Here is a 15604-nt window from a genome sequence, read left to right on the forward strand (position 1 = left end):
GCAGCAGCGACTAAGCAAGTATGGTGGCTAACATACGCAAATAAGAGCGAGAAGAGAGCAAGCAGAACAGTCGTGAAACTAGCAATGATCAAGAAGTGATCCTGAACTCCTGCTTACGTCAAACATAACCCAAAGACCGTGTTCACTTCCCGGACTCCGCCGAAAAGAGACCATCATGGCTACACACGCGGTTGATGCGTTTTAATTCGGATCTGGTGTCAAGATATCTACAACCAGACATTAACAAATTCCCATCTGCCTATAACCGCATGCACGGCTTTTGAAAGTTTATACCCTGCAGGGGTGTCCCAACTTAGCCCATGATAAGCTCTCGTGATCAACGAAGGATATACCTTCTCCCAGGAAGACCCGATCAGACTCGGAATCCCGGTTTACAAGACATTTCGACAATGGTAAAACAAGACCAGCAAAGCCGCCCGATGCGCCGACAATCCCGATAGGAGCTGCACATATCTCGTTCTCAGGGCAACACCGGATAAGTCAAGCTACGAGTAAAACCAGACCTCGAGTTTCCCCGAGGGGGCCCCGCAGGCTGCTCGGTTCAGACCAACACTTAGACAAGCACTGGCCCGGGGGGGGGCTGAAATAAAGATGACCCTCGAGAGAGCGACTCCCAAGGGAAAAGTAGGTGGTGGTGAGGCAAATGGTAAAACCAATGTTGGGCCTTGCTGGAGGAGCATAAATCACCCAACCGCGTAAGGAACGCAAAATCCGGGAACATAACACCGGTATGACCGAAACTAGGGCGGCAAGAGTGGAACAAAACACCAGGCATAAGGCCGAGTCTTCCACCCTTTACCAAGTATATAGATGCATTAATTAAATAAGAGATATTGTGATATCCCAACATAATCCTGTCCACCATGGAGAAATCTTCAACTTCACCTGCAACTAGCAATGCTATAAGAGGGCTGAGCAAAGCGGTAACATAGCCAAGCAACGGTTTGCTAGGAAGGGTGTCAAAGGTTAGAGGTTCGTGGCAATTTGGGGAGGCTTGAAGAACAGGTGATAGGTAGCGCAGCATAGCGATAGAATGAAACAACTAGCATAGCAATGATAGTAGAAATCCCACAAGGAAGAAGAACGAGTCCATGAAGAAGATGAAGCCACGAAGATGCACCAAGCGTAGACGAACGAATCCTCACGATCGCAACGAAACGGGAACTATCGAGAAGAAGCACACAACATGGTAAACACATCACACAAGAACAAGACATGATGCTCAACCAAGTATGATGCATGACAAAGCTACATTAAGCTACTCATGGCAAGAGATGATGCAAACAAGAGCAACACATCAAGGCAAGTTTAAATGAGGCCGGGAACAACATATAACAAATTCGGTAAGTCCTCATATGCATATTTTGAAATAGGTCCAGATCTGAATAAACCTTATGTTCAAGTTGTTAAACAGCAAGTTAAAATGCACCATGATGATCTACACGAGATTCTAGTCAAGTTACATATAAAGTTCATTTAATTCGGAGCTACGGCCTAGAAGATATGAGCAAAACAAGTCAAACATGACATTGATGCAAAATGCATACAAACATCAAGAAAACACCTCAAAACAAGGATGAAACATGATAATATGAAGCTACATGCAAAATCAAGCAAGTTTCATATAGAGCACACTCAAAACAGAGCAACGGTTCAACACATACACTCTATACAAGTTATAGCAACAATCTGTCCAAAACAACAACTAGGCATATTGCAAGCATCAAAACAACATGCTAAAGAACCTCAACACAAAAACAAAAGGCATGTACATGATGTACAGGTAATGCATAACAAAACATGAACACTGAGCTATCTCCAGAAATCACTAGAACATGCTCAAACACACATGGCAAGATTGCAAATAATAACAGTTCAGACTTTGCAGAAAATAACATCAGGTTGCAATGTTTAGAGCTATCAAACAACATGTTACAGGAACTTAACATGGCAAACAAAGGCATGGAATGCATCTACTAATTGCATAGAACAAAAGTCCCTTACTGACCATAAGCCAGAAAGGATCAGAAGAAATGATGGCACCCATGTAAACATAGCAAGTTATATGACAGATTCATACATGGCAGGAACAACAATAAGTGGGCATGTTGATGAGCTTGTACCACTCACCACAGAGCATTACATGGCATGGAAAGGTAACCAACAGTAAGAAGACATATTTATGAAGCTAAGAATGGCAAGATCAAGGTCATAGGGTGCATGGAACACTAGCAACAATCATGGCAACAACTGAACTTAATGTTAACAGGCTGACAGCAACATTATTTAGCAACTTTAGAGCAAGATTACAACAAGCTACAGCAGGCTATAATTGCAACCAGGGGAATGGATGGATAGAGCATAACATGTAGAACAAAACACCCTTAGTGAACATCTGCATATTATGCATAGAATGACTTGTAGCAGCAGGGTTACATAGCATCACGAAATAACAGATTCAGCCTAGCAAAACAGCAATAGCAAAACAGCAAAACACCCTACTTAACAAGCTCGATTCACTCACCACAAGTCATTGCATGACAAGATAAGCATAGCATCAGCAAGAAGATATGTTTATGAAACAAACCAAGGCAAGAACAAGTTCATAGCATGTAAGGATCAACTACAACAACCTTGGCAAAATTGAATAACATGTAAACAATCTGCCAGGAAACATTTTGTAGCAAAAGTAGAGCACGAAAATGACATGCTAGACTACTCCATAATTGCAACCAGGGGAATGAATGGATAGAGCATAACCATATGTTCAAAACATCCTTACTGAAGTATCTCAAAATAAGCATGGATCTCTTTGTAGCATCATGTTTACATGGCATCAAAATAACAGAAGAACAGGGACTAAAATCAGCAACATCACGAAGCCTAGTTTACATGCTTGTGCTAGTCACCACATTAATCACAAAAATACATGGCATACACCCCTGTAAAGATGGCATGACATAGTTCAAAACACATGTAGACATCAACCTCATAGGATGCACACATCAAACATGGCAAAAATGACAACTGGGCAAGTTCTGTTAACAGACAGCAGACAACATTATATAACACTCTTGCAACGATGATTCAGGCATCAAGGTGAACTGAAATGAACATGATGCAATGGAATGAAATGAAGTACTCGTAGAGACGAACAATTTGATATGCTACACGCCCAAAACGGAGCAGTATGCAACAAGTTATGATGCGATGAACATGGCATGAAAATAACAAAATATCAGGGACTTGGTGAAAAAAACGGGGTCAACCTCGAGCTGGATCGGGTACGGACTTCGAGGACGACCGGAGACTCGCCGGAGTTGGTGGGGATGGTGGAGACGGGTGGATCCGGGCCGGATCTCGCCGGATCCGGCCGGATCCCGGCGAGGAACGCGGCTAGGCGACGGAGAGGCGACGGGGAGAGGCAGCGGAGCTCGGCCCCGAGCTCGGGGGCCATGGCGGGGGTCGCCGGCGAGGAGGCGGGGCCGCGCCGGAGCGACGGCGCGCGGGGGCGCTCGCCGGAGGCGCAACGGCGGCGGGGTCGGGGAAGCGGGTCGCGGCAGCGGGACGCCTGCGGCGCGCGACGGCGGCGGCCGGGCCGGGCGGTGGCGCGGACGGGCGACGGCGGGCGCGGCGCGGGCCGGCGGCACGGAGGCCGGCGGCGGGGCTCGGACTCGGGGGCGCGGGCGCCCCGGGCCGGGCGGCGCCGCGGCTGGGCTCACGTGGGCCCCGGATGGGCTCCGCGGGCCGCGGCGCTGTGGGGAGAGAGAGGGCGCGGGCTGGGACACGTGGCGGGCGGCCGCTGGCTGCGGGGCGGCGGCGGGTTTCGTCCGGCGGCGCGCGGACATGTCCGCCGGGCGAAAGGGAGGAGGAGACTAGGGTTTCGGGGAGGAATCATCCGAAAATGGAGAGGGGAAGACGTTTTTATAGGTAGATGGAGCTAGGAGAGTCCAAATGGGGAGCGGTTTTCGCCCACATGATCGTGACCGAATGACCGAGAGCATGGAGGGGGTTAGGATGGGTTTTGGCCACTTTGGAGGGCTGTTGGGCTACAAGACGAAAGAGGCTTTTACGGTTACCCGGTTAACCGTTGGAGTATCAAACGACCTCCAAATGGCACGAAACTTGACAGACGGTCTACCGGTGGTATACCAAGGCCGCTTGGAAAACCTCGGGCCATTCCGAGAAAGTTTAACACCCGCTCACAACGAGAGACAAAAGGGGAACGCCGGAGGGCATAGGAGTGCCGGATTGCAAAACAGACAACGGGGAAAAATGCTCGGATGCCTGAAACGAACACGTATGCAAAATGAGATGCACATGATGACATGACAAAATGCAACACGCAAGCAAATGACATGGCAACGACGGCGAATAACTGGCGGACACTTGGCGCATTGAATCCGGGGCGTTACAACACTCCTCCACTAACAAGAGATCTCGTCCCGAGATCTTAGAACCGAGACGGAAGGGAAAAGGGATGAGGTGAAACAAGAACTCAAGAGAAGAAGCAAAGAATCGAGATCACTCGAGAAGAAGAGAGGAACAACGAGAATGACAAGAATCGAAGGCTCACGAAATCAGGTAGACTATGAAACCACTCCGGTTAGAACGAGATAAGAAACAAATAAGACTGAAAGGATTTAGGCAGCACTCTGGCTGAACATGGAAAGAATAGAACATGAACTTGAGAGGATGGAATGACACCAGACAAGAAGAACAGACAATGCCTCCGGAAGAATTAAAGAATGGAAAGAAATGAACTTAGAAGGAAGGATTGAATGGAGTTGTTGAGAAAATCAACAACGAAAGAATAAGCTTGATGTGGACTTATCAAAACATCTAAAAACTTGAGGTGAAATTATGCCACAACCAAAAGCTTGAATATCTGAGAAGAACGAAGAAGTGCAAAACTCCACTTCGAAATAATACGAAGATTTAATTGCACTTCTAGATGAGAAGAAAAGATACTTGAACTCCACCAACAAAATCTTGATGAACTCTTGAAGAATGAATTAAATCATGAAGAACCACCATGAAGAACTTCGGTGACAAAAGGATGATGAGATAGAATAAAGGATGAAAGAATAAGATGAGCCTTGCGATGATTTAGATGGAGGTTCCGACGAAATGGCCGAGGAAATTTGAACTCCGGAAATGAAAAGATGAAAACACTTGGACCTAGAATTTATTCCTCACGACAAACTCCGAAGGAAGGGATTACTCACTTGGATGAAATAAGAATAAGATTTATTGCATGCTTATCCTTCATCAAAATAAATTGATGACAACGGATTTGGCATGCAACTTATCCCTCTTGAAAAGAATTGAGAAATGACATCGCAAACTTGAGAAGGTCTTCATGAACCACCGGTAGGATTTGAAAGAACGAATGGATTAATATGATAATCAAAGAAAAAGAATCTTGAACAAACCACCGTAAGAATTCGAAAATGACTGATGAAAGAGAATGAATCACCGGGAAGACTTAGAAGAACCAATATCCTCGAGGGGATTCAGATACAAGAGAACGGGAAGAAGTCGAGCTGATTAAAGAACACTTGAATGAAGCACCGGGATAATTGGATAACATTAGCTGAAATGTGAGGACGAAGAATTCTTCTGGAACGATGGCCTCCGGTGAAATGAAAAAGAAATCAACCCCTGAAATACTCCGGATGGGTAAGAAAGAATATCTGGCAAACTGAAATAAATCATGAGGATGATATGAAGCTGGAACCACGAATCTTCGAGAGAACGGGCAAAATTTAGAGAAACTCTTCTTCGATCTTCAAATGAGGACGAGAAACACCACAAAAAATTACTGAGATGCTCCGGGAGAATGAAAAGTGAAGAGGTTGAGCAAACAATGAAATGATTTGAAATCGATCTTGAAAAAGCATCTGATTGATGAAATCCATTCTTACGTCACACTTGAAAAGAATTTGGAATAAGTCTGGGGAAATTAGAAGAGTCAGGTAAGATCCTGGGAAGAGACCTGTGGGTTAGGGCCCACTAGAGAGAAAAACACCGTTGGAAAGGATTGTTGAAGAGATAGATGATGCACCGGAACAATTGAAATATTTGAATGAGGTGACAAACTCGAATTAATTGGAACACAGACGAATCTCCTGAGATGTCTTGAATACTTCAGAAGGATAAACTGGCGAGAGGCGAACGAGCAGGGAAAACACTTGATCCAAGGAAAAGAATGTGATCAACCGAAAACTTGAATTGAGTCCACCGGAAAAGAGATGAAGAATGTTCAACGAGACGAGAATTCATCGGTCGAATTAATTGAGGAAAGACTGAAGAGGCTCCGTACAAATGAAATAGATGGTCGAGAGAGACTCAGACTCCGGGAAGAATAAGGGTGGGAGGGCGGGAAAACAAAGGCAACTTGGAAGGGGAAATCGACGAATATCTTTAAGATAAAACACCGGTTGAAATAATTGAGGAAAGAAAGCTAAGACTTCGCACGAGTAGGATGGATACTCGATTACGGACTCTGATTCCAAGAAGAAAAGGGGGTGGGCAGGTGGGAAAAAGAAAACAACTGAGGAATGAACTCAATGATGAAGAGGCTCGAGTCGACTTGACGAGAAATGCACCGGATGAAAAGAGCTGAGACCCAACGATCGGAAAACCAACTACGTGATCCTAAAGAAAGTTTGAAAAGGAAGAGAAGTAGTTCAAAACACCTACATCAAGAATCCTCACCAGAGCGACGAAGGGGCTGAGGAGTAAAAAGAATTCCTACTCTCCGATATAACTAGACTCCGAAAAAAAGTTTTCTTCTAGACTCAACATCGACCAGACTAGACGATCAATCAAGGGGGCTCCTAGGGTCGGTCGAGGCTCTGATACCAACTTGTCACGCCCAATATGCGACCCTATCCAAAAGGAACTCGAAGGTCCCACCAAGGATAGACCCGCATATTGAAACGCTTTTGCAAGGTGGATATCATTACATCAATATTACATAATAGATGGGGATACATACAAGAGGCATACAATGCCACACGAATACAACATCACAATACATTAGAGCATCATCTGACTACGGATGAAACACAAACAGAAACTCAAACAACATCCACCCTGCTAGCCCAGGATGCTGACCTGGAACCTATCCCCTGAACGAAGAAGAAGCAGAAGAAGAACTCCAAGACAAGCAAACATCGCTCTCGCGTCATGATCATCATAAAACCTGTACCTGCAACTGTTGTTGTAGTAATCCGTGAGCCATGAGGACTCAGCAATCCCATTACCATGGGTATCAAGACTAGCAAAGCTTAACGGGAAAGGAAGGGGTAAAGTGGTGAGGTTGCAGCAGCGACTAAGCAAGTATGGTGGCTAACATACGCAAATAAGAGCGAGATGAGAGCAAGCGGAACAGTCGTGAAACTAGCAATGATCAAGAAGTGATCCTGAACTCCTACTTACGTCAAACATAACCCAAAGACCGTGTTCATTTCCCGGACTCCGCCAAAAAGAGACCATCATGGCTACACACGCGGTTGATGTGTTTTAATTCGGATATGGTGTCAAGATATCTACAAGCGGACATTAACAAATTCCCATCTGCCTATAACCGCATGCACGACTTTCGAAAGTTTATACCCTGCAGGGGTGTCCCAACTTAGCCCATGATAAGCTCTCGCGAACAATGAAGGATATACCTTCTCTCAGGAAGACCCGATCAGACTCGGAATCCCGGTTTACAAGAGATTTCGACAATGGTAAAACAAGACCAGCAAAGCCGCCCGATGCGCCGACAATCCTGATAGGAGCTGCACATATCTTGTTCTCAGGGAAACATCAGATAAGTCAAGCTACAAGTAAAACCAGACCTCGAGTTTCCCGAGGGGGCCCCGCAGGCTGCTCGGTTCGGACCAACACTTATACAACCACTGTCCCCGGGGGGGCTGAAATAAAGATGACCCTCGAGAGAGCGACTCCCAAGGGAAAAGTAGGTGGTGGTGAGGCAAATGGTAAAACCAATGTTGGGCCTTGCTGGAGGAGTTTTATTCAAAGCGAACTGTCAAGGGGGTCCCATAAATCACCAACCGCGTAAGGAACGCAAAATCCGGGAACATAACACCGATATGACCGAAACTAGGGCGGCAAGAGTGGAACAAAACACCAGGCATAAGGTCGAGTCTTCCACCCTTTACCAAGTATATAGATGCATTAATTAAATAAGAGATATTGTGATATCCCAACATAATCCTGTCCACCATGGAGCAATCTTCAACTTCACCTGCAACTAGCAACGCTATAAGAGGGCTGAGCAAAGCGGTAACATAGCCAAGCAACGGTTTGCTAGGAAGGGTGTCAAAGGTTAGAGGTTCATGGCAATTTGGGGAGGCTTGAAGAACAGGTGATAGGTAGCGCAGCATAGCAATAGAATGAAAGAACTAGCATATCAATGATAGTAGTGAGATCCAGGGTAGCGGTCATCTTGCCTGAAATCCCACAAGGAAGAAGAACGAGTCCATGAAGAAGATGAAGCCACGAAGATGAACCAAGCGTAGACGAACGAATCCTCACGATCGCAACGAAACGGGAACTATCGAGAAGAAGCACACAACATGGTAAACACACCACACAAGAACAAGACATGATGCTCAACCAAGTATGATGCATGACAAAGCTACATTAAGCTACTCATGGCAAGAGATGATGCAAACAAGAGCAACACATCAAGGCAAGTTTAAATGAGGCCGGGAACAACATATAACAAATCCGGTAAGTCCTCATATGCATATTTCGAAATAGGTCCAGATCTGAATAAACCTTATGGTCAAGTTGTTAAATAGAAAGTTAAAATGCACCATGATGATCTACACGAGATTCTAGTCAATTTACATATAAAGTTCATTTAATTCGGAGCTACGGCCTAGAAGATATGAGCAAAACAAGTCAAACATGACATTGATGCAAAATGCATACAAACATCAAGCAAACACTTCAAAACAAGGATGCAACATGATAATATGAAGCTACATGCAAAATCAAGCAAGTTTCATATAGAGCACACTCAAAACGGAGCAACGGTTCAACACATACACTCTATACAAGTTATAGCAACAATCTGTCCAAAACAGCAACTAGGCATATTGCAAGCATAAAACAACATGCTACAGCACCTCAACACAAAAACAAAAGGCATGTACATGATGTACAGGTAATGCATAACAGAACATGAACACCGAGCTATCTCCAGAAATCACTAGAACATGCTCAAACACACATGGCAAGATAGCAAATAATAACAGTTCAGACTTTGCAGAAAATAACATCAGGTTGCAAGGTTTAGAGGTATCAAACAACATGTTACAGGAACTTAACATGGCAAACAAAGGCATGGAATGCATGTACTAATTTCATAGAACAAAAGTCCCTTACTGACCATAAGCCAAAAAGGATCAGAAGAAATGATGGCACCCATGTAAACATAGCAAGTTATATGACAGATTCATACATGGCAGGAACAACAATAAGTGGGCATGTTGATGAGCTTGTACCACTCACCACAAAGCATTACATGGCATGGCAAGGCAACCAACAGTAAGAAGACATATTTATGAAGCTAAGAATGGCAAGATCAAGGTCATAGGGTGCATGGAACACTAGCAACAATCATGGCAACAACTGAAGTTAATGTTAACAGGCTGACAACAACATTATTTAGCAACTTTAGAGCAAGATTACAACAAGCTACAGCAGGCTATAATTGCAACCAGGGGAATGGATGGATAGAGCATAACATGTAGAACAAAACACCCTTAGTGAACATCTCCATATTATGCATAGAATGACTTGTAGCAGTAGGGTTACATAGCATCACGAAATAACAGATTCAGCCTAGCAAAACAGCAACAGCAAAACAACAAAACACCCTACTTAACAAGCTCTATTCACTCACCACAAGTCATTAAATGACAAGATAAGCATAGCATCAGCATGAAGGCATGTTTATGAAACAAACCAAGGCAAGAACAAGTTCATAGCATGCAAGGATCAACTACAACAACCTTGATAAAATTGAATAACATGTAAACAATCTGCCAGGAAACATTTTGTAGCAAAAGTAGAGCACAAAAATGACATGCTAGACTACTCCATAATTGCAACCAGGGGCATGAATGGATAGAGCATAACCATATGTTCAAAACATCCTTACTAAAGTATCTCAAAATAAGCATGGATCTCTCTGTAGCATCATGTTTACATGGCATCAAAATAACAGAAGAACAGAGACTAAAATCAGCAACATCATGAAGCCTAGTTTACATGCTTGTGCTAGTCACCACATTGATCACAAAAATACATGGCATACACCCCTGTAAATATGGCATGACATAGTTCAAAACACATGTAGACATCAACCTCATAGGATGCACACATCAAACATGGCAAACATGACAAATGAGCAAGTTCTGTTAACAGACAGCAGACAACATTATATAGCACTCTTGCAACGATGATTCAGGCATCAAGTTGAACTGAAATGAACATGATGCAATGGAATGAAATGAAGTACTCGTTGAGATGAACAATTTGATATGCTACACGCCCAAAACGGAGCAGTATGCAGCAAGTTATGATGCGATGAACTTGGCATGAAAATAACAAAATATCAGGGACTTGGTGAAAAAAAACGGGGTCAACCTCGAGCTGCATCGGGCACGGACTTCGAGGACGACCGAAGACTCGCCGGAGTTGGTGGGTATGGTGGAGACGGGCGGATCCGGGCCGGATCTCGCCGGATCCGGCCAGATCCCGGCGAGGAACGCGGCTAGGCGACGGGGAGGCGACGGGAAGAGGCGGCGGAGCTCGGCCCCGAGCTCGGGGGCCATGGCGAGGGTCGCCGGCGAGGAGGCGGGGCCGCGCCGGAGCGACGGCGCGCGGGGGCGCTCGCCGGAGGCGCGACGGTGGCGGGGTCGGGGAAGCGGGTCGCGGAAGCGGGACGCCTGCGGGCGCGCGACGGCGGCGGCCGGGCCGGGCGGCGGCGCGGACGGGCAATGGCGGGCGCGGCGCGGGCCGGCGGCTGGGCTCGCGCGGGCCCTGGATGGGCTCCGCGAGCCGCGGCGCGGTGGGGAGAGAGAGGGCGCGGGCTGGGACACGTGGCGGGCGGCCACTGGCTGCGGGGCGGCGGCGGGTTTCGTCCGGCGGCGCGCGGACATGTCCGCCGGGCGAAAGGGAGGAGGAGACTAGGGTTTTGGGGAGGAATCATCCGAAAATGGAGAGGGGAAGACATTTTTATAGGTAGATGGAGCTAGGAGAGTCCAAATGGGGAGCAGTTTTCGCCCACATGATCGTGATCGAACGACCGGGAGCATGGAGGGGGTTAGGATGGGTTTTGGCCACTTTGGAGGGGTGTTGGGCTACAAGACGAAAGAGGCTTTTACGGTTACCCGGTTAACCGTTGGAGTATCAAACGACCTCCAAATGGCACGAAACTTGACAGTCGGTCTACAGGTGGTATACCAAGGCCGCTTGGCAAACCTCGGGCCATTCCGAGAAAGTTTAACACCCGCTCACAACAAGAGACAAAAGGGGAACGCCAGAGGGCATAGGAGTGCCGGATTGCAAAACAGACAACGGGGAAAAATGCTCGGATGCATTAAACGAACACATATGCAAAATGAGATGCACATGATGACATGAAAAAATGCAACACGCAAGCAAATGACATGGCAACAACGGCGAATAACTGGCGGACACCTGGCGCGTCGAATCCGGGGCGTTACATTATGGCCTCGAGGAAGCTGCGCCATTACTTCCAAGCCCGCGAGATCACCGTTGTGACTTGTCTTCCATTACAGCGCATCCTGAGAAACCCTAAGGCGACCGGAAGGATAGTAGAGTGCGCACTGAAGCTATCAAGCTTTGCCTTGAAGTTTGAAAGCACGACAATTTTTGAAAGTAGAGAAGTGGCATAATTCATAGCAGAATGGACGCCAACGCCCGACAAAGAGATCGTATAGACAGTCCTCCCCGACAAGGAGGCCCCCAAGGAATGGGTCATGAACTTTGATGATGCTTTCTCGCTCCAAGGTGCTGGGGCAGGAGTTTTACTCATTTCACCCACCGGAGAAAACCTCAAGTGCGTTATCTAGATGCACTTTCCCAGGGAACCAAGTCAATAAGGATTACCATAGCCCACTAATGGAGGCGTACGTGGAAGAGGTGAGGAGGCTGGAAGGGCACTTTGATGGGCTGCAAACAGGGCACGTACCCCGTGCGGAAAACAACATCGCTTACCACTTCTCAAAGTGCGCCGCGCAGATGCTCCCTGTGGAACCAGGAATTTTTGTGCTCCACCTAATGCAACCATCTATTTCTCCATCAGCATTGACCAGGAAAAGAAGAAACTCAGCACCGGTAGTCATTTCCTGGTAGAGCTCCTCGAAGCCGCCAATGAGAAGTTTGCCGGGAGAGACCCTATGCTCATTAGTGAGCCACGCTCTCCAGCAGAACCTCGTGTTCTCGCTATCAAGGCTGGAGCTTCCATGGCAGAGGAGATGCCTTTAGTCCAAGTCGTTGAGCCTCAGGCTCCGGCATGGGTGCAACACATAGTCTAATTCTTGCAAATTAGAGAACTTCCTGATAATTTCAGAGGAATCTGAAAAAGTGGCCCGCCAATCGAGTATGTACCAGTTTGTGGATGACACTCTGTTCAGAAAGAGGTCAAATGGTGTGATGTTGAAGTGTATCAGCCAAGAAGATGGACTAATGCTATTGGTAGAAATATATGGAGGTATGTGTGGATCACATCTGGTATCAAGAGCACTTGTCAGAAAAGCTTTCCGACAAGGATTCTACTGGCCCACCGCCCTCCAGGATGCAACTGAGCTCATCACCAAGTGTGAACCATCCCTCTATCCCGGCTCTTCGTGGTCTGAGGGATCGACATCTTGGGCCCCTTTCCCCTTGCTACCGAGGGCTTTGAATTCTTGTACGTGGCAATCGACAAGTTTATAAGTGGCCTGAAGTGGAACCAGTGAGAAAGGTGACATCACAGTCAACTATCAAGTTCTTCAAGGGATTGGTATGTTGTTTTGGAGTACCCAATAGGCTGATCACCGACAACGGCACCCAATTCACAAGCTGCGCCTTCATGCAATACATCCAAAGCCTTGGAAGCAAGGTATCTTTCACTTGTGTTGCCCATCCCAAGAGCAATGGACAAGTTGAAAGGATGAATGCTGAAGTGCTGTGAGGGCTCAAGATAAGAACATTTCATAAGCTGTGAAAATGCGGCAAGCACTAGGTTGATGAGTTGCCCGTGGTTTTTGGTCAAACATGATGACACCAAATTGAGCTACCGGCCAGACTCCCTTCTCCCTAGTATATGGTGCAAAAGCAGTGCTCCCCACGAAACTCATATACGGGTCACCTCGAGTACTTGCCTACGATGAAGTAGCGCAAGAGCAGGTATGGCATGACGATGCCACGCTCCTCGAGGAAGATTGTCCCCATGCATCTGTACGTGCTGCACAATACCAGCAGGCCCTGCGTCGCTATCACATCCATAGGGTTCACACTTGGAGCTTTGAGGAAGGTGACCTTGTCCTTAGGCGCTTCTAGTCCGCCTAGGGTTAAAACAAGTTGACACCAAAGTAGGAAGACCCTTACAGGGTAGCACGTGTCACCAAACCCGGCGCAATCCGTTTGGAGACCGAATATGGCATCCCAATGCAAAACTCATGGAATATTGAGCATCTTCGTAAGTTCTACCCGTAAGGCGCGATTGTCGGGCCTTGTCTTGGCAACCTGTTTTGTACAAGCATAGTCCCCGGGACTTGTAAACCTTTGTACAAAGCCAGGCGGAGACCCTGTGCATAGTTAATAAAATCAAGTGCTCTTATGAAAACTTAGATGCATATTTTAATTCCATTGTGATTGTAATAGTCTTAAAGATAAGACAACTGACTCATTATGCAAGGCCATGTGCTATCATCTCTCCTTTTTTTCCTTCTGGTGACAATAGGAAGGTTTCATCGCGAATCATTTTCCAGGGAAAGGGGTGGAGGCAAGACCAAGCACCAACCCCGACAACCCCTCCTTGTTAGAAATGACCAGAACGACAACAATAGAGATGAGTTCATCCCATCACTCCATGTTATACTCACGTATGAAAAACTTGTACGTAGGGAAACCTTGTTGCCTCCGCCATCTATGCTTCCATCTTTTGATTCGAGTCCACTCGACAAAACCGGCTGCAGTAGCATTTGGAAAGGTTAACAAGGGGCTGGCCTTCACTTACACTCCTAACCCATTTTTTAAGTTTATTAAATGAGGTTTAGTAGTAGCTGTGGAGAAGGCAAACAAGGTATCTTGCCGGAAAACTTTGTTTACATGAAATTACTGAAGGATCATCCTTGAGCATGTTTGAGGCATGCAAAAAACCCGATAAGTACTTTTTCCATTAATACATAGATAAACAAGTACATATCATACAAAGTTTAAACATGGATGAAGGGTTACATAACTTTAATTAAAACTCGGCAAGTGCCTACTTCTTTGATTTGAAAAAATGGTAAGTGCCCCGTAATGCCTTTCTTGTCCCTCTCCTCCTAGGAGTTGCATAGAGAAGGAAAGAGGAAAAAAGGAGTGCCTAGGATGAAGCCTAGCCTGACCCCGTTAGGACCAGCGGGTCGCAGCCTAACAAGACCGGGAGGGCGCCACCACCGGCAAGGAAGAAGAGGTCGGGGATGGGGAGAGCGGCTAGGCGATGCCCTGGTCACCCCCGCCAGGACCAAAGGAACATGGTAGGAGGAACGAGGGAAGACAAAGCCGGAGTCCACAAGGAAGCCTGTCGGGGTCCAGTTGGAGGAAGCGGTATCGACCAGGCCAACCACCCCCGGCAAATCGCTCTGTCGGGGTCCAGCTACAGATAATGGTGCTGCTGGTGCCAGGCTGACGGTGATGGTGCGTCCGATGCTCAGTTGGAGTCTGAGTAATCGCCTTCATGATTGACGACCGGCGTATCACCGTCGCCATCTTCACCGTTGGTGTCCTCCTCGTCGAGCTCCTGAATGCCCGAAGACTTTGATGGAGAGCAGCTCAGCCTCCACCAACTTGAAGCGGAGAACATGCCCCTCCGTGAGGCTGTGGGCATGAGAAAAAGTCTTCCAGCCACTCCGGAGAAGCATGACATGAGGTGCAGGATACTCAATATCCACCCATATGGAGCCGTTGCGGCAACCACTCGTGTGTAGCCTCAATCTGAGCAGCAGTTCAACCTCCATTTCCCTGGTGAAGGGATGAGGAAGTCGCAGAACACTTCACGGGGGCTCACATAGCCTGACGACAAACTCCAGCGCTATGTCTCCTACGTGGCTTGCCATCGGGGTCACAGCGGATGGGGGTGGCACGGCCAGTGCACCACCACACCCGCCTCTGCCCTGAGCGCCACGTCGGCCTCGTCCTCGCCCTGCGGCTTCGCCTTGTGCACTGGACTCTGCCCTAGCAGCTGCAATGGGGACATAAGCACGATGTTGAGAAGAAGCTCTTGTTGGCACCATCGGAGCCTGAGTTCGGCCCATTCCCTTGTCATGGTGGAAGCAAA

Source organism: Triticum aestivum, chromosome 2B, assembly GCF_018294505.1.
Source record: "Triticum aestivum cultivar Chinese Spring chromosome 2B, IWGSC CS RefSeq v2.1, whole genome shotgun sequence".
In the NCBI taxonomy this organism is placed as follows: domain Eukaryota; kingdom Viridiplantae; phylum Streptophyta; class Magnoliopsida; order Poales; family Poaceae; genus Triticum; species Triticum aestivum.